General features: G+C 38.0%; 1 non-coding gene across 1 annotated transcript; it reads left to right on the top strand.

Annotated features, from left to right (window-relative positions):
- Positions 3,722-3,794, top strand: TRNAK-UUU. Its single transcript has one exon. It is a non-coding gene; the product is annotated as a tRNA-Lys (tRNA).

Raw genomic sequence — 7,109 nt, 5'->3', positions numbered from 1 at the left:
GAAGGAAACTTTTAACTGTAAACTATTTATACTTCATCTGAACTCTATGAGTGTATTATCTTTTCAAAATGTGAAACAACCAAATAAATACATTCTTAAAAACATTATTCAGAAGCCTTATAGGAAACTGTACCTTCTTTAGAAGAGGTTCCCATTCGCTTGGAGCCTCACGTGTTATTTTCATTCATCCTTTGCTCCAGTAGCTCAGGAGTCAGGCTTTATTCCTGGACAGCTGAAGATTTGGAAACTGGAATAACTAGTGACCACTTGCCTACTTGTCAAGAAGGCAGCTGGATACGTGAATTTGGAGTTTGAAGGAGCAGTCCAAGATGGAAAGACTTTTGCATATATGCGATATTTAAAGACTAAACCCTGGGCATGCTAATGGAAGACTCGTACAAGAGACAGTTATAATGAAACATGTAATAAACACTATTGATGAGACTGAAATAATCTCGGGAATTCTAGGTATATTTCAGGAGTTTCTAAACCAGTCTTGAGTCAGCAAAAAGTTCCAGAAGGTAGTATCTGAACTGAGATCCAAAGGACAAGTAGGGAATGGCAAATGGGAAAGGGAGAAGGAATCCCAGAGGAAATGCAACTTCTTCATCCAAAAGCAAGAGGACACGAAACAAGAATTCCCCTGCCTCCTTCCGCTTCAACTCCTCTGTCACAGTTACTCTTCTGTCAGAGGCGGGACTACAGACATTGGAGGGAAGTTAAATTGGAGAAATTTGGCATTTGAATTCAGTGGGCAATATTTTTGTGGCTTCTAGTTACTTCTGTGTGAAGTTCTTATTTAGCATCTAGCGCTGCAATTTCTTGAAGGTACTGCTCAGAGGCAGCCTCAAATAACAGGAGCCTTGGTGTGCAGGGACTTCCAAAAGCCGCATTCCCTGAGATCAGCTTCAGAAACAAATATCCTGTTTTCAAACATAGGAACTCCTGGTCCCCGTCAAAAGAGACCCAAACATCCAATCAGAAATGGAATTCCAAAAAACCTGGCTCCCTTGCAGACAAAGAAAAATCTCTTGAGATTTTTGATAGGTTCTTCTCAAGTGAGAGTTTCCTTATGGCTTTGCTCCATTGGCCCCTCCTTGGTTCCCTCGGCAGTTCCTCCTGTGAGCCCAGGCAAACTTATGAAGAAGCAGGTCAGAGATTGAATATTTGGCAGAATGGGAAAAAGCAGACTTGGTGGAACCTTCTGATTCTCAAGAGGACAGAAGAGAGTCCAAGAAAAGGGAAGAGTGAGCTAGGGGAAGGAAGGAAAAAGACGTGGGAAAAAATAAAAGAAATCATTCCTATGTTTGAAAAACCATTTGTGGTAATGCAGTTGAATATCACTTTGCCAACAAAGGTCTGTACAGTCAAAGGTATGTTTTTTTTTTTTTTTAATCAGCGGCCTATTTTCCTAACACATATAGGATTATCACTTGTTATCAAAGCTGTGGTTTTTCCAGTAGTCATGTGTGGATGTGAGAGCTGTGGACCATAAAGAAGGCTGAGTGCCGAAGAATTGATGCTTTCGAATTGTGGTACTAAAGAAGATTCTTGAGAGTCCCTTAAACTTCAAAGAGATTAAATCAGTCAGTCCTAAAGAAAATCAACCCTGAATATTAATTGAAAGACTATTGCTGAAGCTGAAGCTTCAATACTTTGGCCACATGATGTGAAGAGCTGATTTATTGGAAAAGACCCTGATGCTGGGCAAGACTGGAAACAAAAGAAGGGGGTGGCAAAGAATGAGACAGCATCAGCAACTCGACTGACAGGAATTTGAGCAAGCTCCAGGAAATAGTGAATCAGAGAGGAGCGTGGTATGCTGCAGTCCATGGTGTCACAAGTGTCTGACATGACTTAGCGACTGAACAATAACAACAAATTGAATATCAATGAGGGCACATCCATTTATAAGCAGAGTGGAGCCACTGAAGCTTGTTGGATAAGCCAGCAATCAGTGTATTTGAACTAACCTTAGCTGCAAGTTTTCCAGCAACTCCATTGTTTAACTATATTAAAACAATTGAACTAAATCTACTTCTAAATCTTACTTATTTTACCTTTCCTAAGGTATTTACTTTTCTAAAATTCATCTCTCGAGAAACAGTCTACCATAGAAGTGTGGCAGTCAAGTCCCACGTTCTCAACTTCCATGGAAAATTTTCAGCCTTCCGCTTGATAAATTAAGACAATTCTGATAAATTAAGACATTTGACTGTGACACACTGTCCCGGGGTGCTCTCCTCTCTGATTCCCATCATGGACACAACTGGAAAAACTGAATCCTTCAAGCTGTTGTTGTTGTCTTTTTTTTTTTTTTTTTTAATATGGCCCGTTTTTAAAGTCTGTTGAATTTGTTACAATATTGCTTCCATTTTATGTTTTGGTTTTTTGGCCGTGAGGCATATGGAATCTTGGCTCCTGGAATCTGTGTCTCCTGCATTGGAAGGCAAAGTTTTAATCACTGAACCTCAAGAGAACTTCCAGGATGATTTTGTATACAACTTCATGGAGGAGGGAGAATGACAAATTCCACATTTACTTCTATTACCTCCTCCATTAAAGGGTTTTTCAAATTATTATCTGTTTTTATCATGCCTTGGTTATGTGCAAGTAGATGCAGATTAGCACAATCCACAGGAAGTATTTTTAATATTCAAAGGAAATAACATCAAATTTTAATATTTATACCTGTATTTGGTACAGAGAAGCATGGTAAGAAGATCAAGAAAAGACTAAATGCAAAATGTTGTTGTATTGGAATAAAGTTCTAGGAAAGACACGGAATAGAAAAAATAAATTGAAGGAAATAGGAGATTTCTTTTCTCTCTCAATAGATGTCGTACATGTGCTGTCACTTAAGTTCTGTCCAACTCTTTGTGATCCTATGGACTATAGCCTGCCAGGCTCCTCTGTCCTTGGGATTTTCCAAACAAGAATACTGGAGTCAGTTGCCAGGCCCTTCTCCAGGAGATCTTCTCTACCCAGGGATCAAACCCATGTCTGTTTACATATCCTGCATAGGCAGGCGTGTTCTTTACCACTAGTGCCAATAGATGTTGGTAGGTGTTAAGTTATTATAGTTTTAAAATTCCTTTGATACAAGGAATTTATATCCTTCAGCAAAAATAGAAATTTATGAAGAAAAATGTTAAATGTCCACTGGAAAAAATGTGAGAGGGAATGTCAAATTTGTCAAAATTATCTTGTGTGTGTGTGTGTGTGTGTGTGTGTGTGTGTGTGTGTGTGTGTTTGGTCATGCCCAACTCTTTGCGACACCATGTACTGTAGCCCTCCAGGTTTTTGAGAATATTGGAATGGGTTGCCTCCAAGAATATTGGAATGGGTTTCTTACTTTTCCTTGCCTTGCTGCTGCTGCTGCTGCTAAGTCGCTTCAGTCGTGTCCAACTCTGTGCGACCCCACAGATGGCAGCCCACCAGGCTCCGTCATCCCTGGGATTCTCCAGGCAAGAACACTGGAGTGGGTTGCCATTTCCTTCTCCAAGGCATGAAAGTGAAAGTGAAGTCGCTCAGTCGTGTCTGACTCCTAGTGACCCCATGGACTGCAGCCCACCAGGCTCCTCCACCCATGGGATTTTCCAGGCAAGAGTACTGGAGTGGGGTGCCATTGCCTTCTCCATTCCTTACCTTAGGGGACTAAAAATGCCCCCAAAGTCATTGAAGTGTACAAGGGAAACAAAGTAAGCCATGTGTTCTCGGAGCCTGGGTAGCTCAGTCGGTAGAGCATCAGACTTTTAATCTGAGGGTCCAGGGTTCAAGTCCCTGTCTAGGTGGGAGATTTAAATGCTTTCTTGTGTTAGAGGATCCTGGCTTTTTATCTCAAGGAAAATTTGGCTTCAACTTTGACCACTTTCACCTGTGTAGAGTGAGGAAACACCAAGAAGCCAGTTACCTTCAACCTTAACCAGTAGCTGAGATTTGATATTGTGTTTTAAGCAGAAGGAGATCTTAGCAGCTCTTAATAATGGAGTCTTCCTGAGGAACACAGTATAAAATGCTTAAGTGAAGTGAAGTCGCTCAGTCGTGTCTGACTCTTTGCAACCCCATGGACTGTAACCTTCCAGATTCCTCTGTCCATGGGATTCTCCAGGCAGGAGTACTGGAGTGGGCTGCCATTTCCTTCTCCAATAAAATGCTTACAGCCCATGAAATATAAGAAAGCTATCGCTTTAGACCTGGGTGTATTCGAAAAGGAACTGGGAAGTATATTTGTCGAGTAAAGTATTCACTGGGTCAGGACTTCTAGATTTTCAGTTATTCTCTCTCACAACTGAACTACTTAATAGATGGGAAAGCCCTGCACTAAGCCATGGTAATGTTACATTCTAATGATAAACATAAATGGTAGGAAGTTATTTCACAAATACTGCAGTATAATCTTTAGGTGAAATACTCACCCTACCCAAAAATATTGGCATATTTTACAATCCATTTCTGCAATTTTGTCCAATTGTGTGTTGATACAATTTCTTACTCAGTGGATTGTATTTTTCTTTAGAAATATACATTTCCTCCCTCCATCTCTGTGGAAGGATTGTACTTCCCATTTGAAGATTATATGATGGTTTACATAGAAAATCTTAAGGAGCTAAAAGCAAACAAAAATCCTCCTAGAACTATTAAGTATGTTTGGCGAAGTCACAGAATACAAGATCCAAATAGAAAAATCAATTGTATTTCTATATACTAGCAATAAAAAAATGGACACCAAAATTAAAATACAGTGTGTGTTTGTTTGTTCGTTTTTTAAGTAAAGAAGCACTTAGATAAAAATCTACTCAAACATGTGAACATGTGCCTGCTGGAAACAGCAAAACTACAAAATTCTGATAAAAAAAAAGCCTTAAATAAATGGAGAGAGATTATGTATTCACTGATCATAAAATGCAACATAGCAAAGATGTCAACTCTCTTGAAAATGATGTACAAGTTTAACATAATTTAACATAATTCCTCTCACAATCCAGGAAAGATTTTTTGTAGCTATAGACATGACTGTTCTAAAATTTATGTGGAAAATCAAATGAGTTAGAATAACTAGAATGATTCTGAAAAACAGGAATAAAGTGGAAGAAATCATTCTTATGATTTCAAGACTTATTGTATAGCTACAGAGTGTAATAAAGAGCGTACATTAATTGGAAGAGGGATAGATATATGTCAATGAAACAGTACAGAGAATACAGAAAGCACCACATACAACTACATCTAAATAACTTTTTACAACAATGCAAAAGCAATTCAGTAGAGGAAGAAAAGTCTTACTTTTTTCTCATGATTGTGGGAGAGTAATTGGATACTCATTTTATACAAATTAAGATGCTTGCTCCTTGGAAGAAAAACTATGATAAACCTAGATGGCATATTAAAAAGCAGAGATGTAACTTTGCCACCAAAGATCTGTCTTGTCAAAGCTATGGTTTTTCTAGCAGTCATGTATGGATGTGAGAGCTGGACCACAAAGAAGACTAAATGCCAAAGAACTGATGCTTTAGAACTGCGGTGCAGGAGAAGACTCTTGAGAGTCCTGTGAACAGCAAGAAGATCAAACCAACCAATCCTAAAGGAAATCATTGAATATTCATTGGAAGGACAGATGCTGAAGCTGAAGCTCCAATACTTTGGCCACCTGATGTGAAGAGCCGACTCACTGGAAAAGACCCTGATGTTGGGAAAGATTGAGGACATGAGGTGAAGGAAGTGACAGAGGATGAGATGATTGGTTGGCATCATCAACTCGATGGACATGAGTTTGAGCAAACTCCCAGAGACAGTGAAGGACAGGGAAGCCTGGTGAATTGCTATCCATGGGGTCACAAAGAGTCAGATATGAATGAGTGACTGAACAAGAATTGGATATCTATAGGCAAAAGAAGTAAACCTCAGCTTACATCTCATATTTTATTTAAAAATTAACTGAAAATGCTTTATAGATTTAAAATAAAACATAAAACTTTAAAACTTTTGGGGAAAAAAATGTGAGAATATTTGGGGGACTTGGTGCTTGATAGAGAGATAATAGGCATAATACCAAACACACAGTCCATAAAAGACAAACTTGACTAACTGGATTTCATCAAAATTAAAAACTTTCACTCTGCAATAGACTCTGCTGAGAAAATTTAAAAAGAGTTATAGACTGGGAGAGTATATTTGTAGATAACATATCTGACAGAGACCTCTCAAAACTCCTTTTTAAAGCAACAATCAATCCAATTAGAAAATGGGCGAAAAACATGAAGGGACATTTTACCAAAGAGGATATACAAATGGGAAATAAGCACATGAAAAGATGTTCCATATCACTAGTCATTTAGGAAATATAAATAAAGACCATGATGAGATATCACTACACATCTATTATAAGAGATAAAATAACAAATTACCAGTTTAACACCTGCTAAAGGTTGGCAAGAATGCAGAGAAGCTGGATTTGTCATACATTGCTTATGGGAATGTAGAACGGTAAAACCACTCTGAAAAACAGTTTGTCAGTTTCTTAAAGAACTAAACACACACCATACAACTCAGCAATTTCACTCCTAGGCATTTATCTCAGAACAATGAAAACTTATATCCATACAAAACTGTGTACATTATTATTTATAGAAGCTTTATTCATAATAGCTCAAAACCTGAAAACAACCAAAATGTTCCTTAATAGGTGAATAGGTTAAAAACTGCTATATCTATACTATGGAACATTATTCAACAGTTTAAAAAAAAATGAACTATTGATACATGAAACCTCAATACATTATCTTTGCAACTTCATGTGAATTTATAAGTATTTATAATAATTTCATGTGAATTTATAATTATTATTTCATTGGAATAATGTATTTATGGTATAACATACATACTTTGTCTTCCTCATGGACTTGGCCATGTGGCTTAGCTAGACTAATGAAATGCTAGTGGAAATGTCCAGTCTAATATATCAGAGAAGGCTTCAGCTCACAGTACTAAAGAAAGATAAAAGGCTTTTTACCTTCCAGATGGGCCCTCTCTAGAGACGTCACAAAGGCAGCTTCAAACAAGAGCTATGTTCAGGAACTTTCCAAAGGTTCTGCTCTCTAACACGGGAA

Source organism: Capra hircus, chromosome 23 (assembly GCF_001704415.2).
Source record: "Capra hircus breed San Clemente chromosome 23, ASM170441v1, whole genome shotgun sequence".
In the NCBI taxonomy this organism is placed as follows: Eukaryota; Metazoa; Chordata; class Mammalia; order Artiodactyla; family Bovidae; genus Capra; species Capra hircus.
The sequence above is the reverse complement of the archived record's forward strand: the minus strand, read 5'-3'. Positions and strand labels throughout refer to the sequence as shown.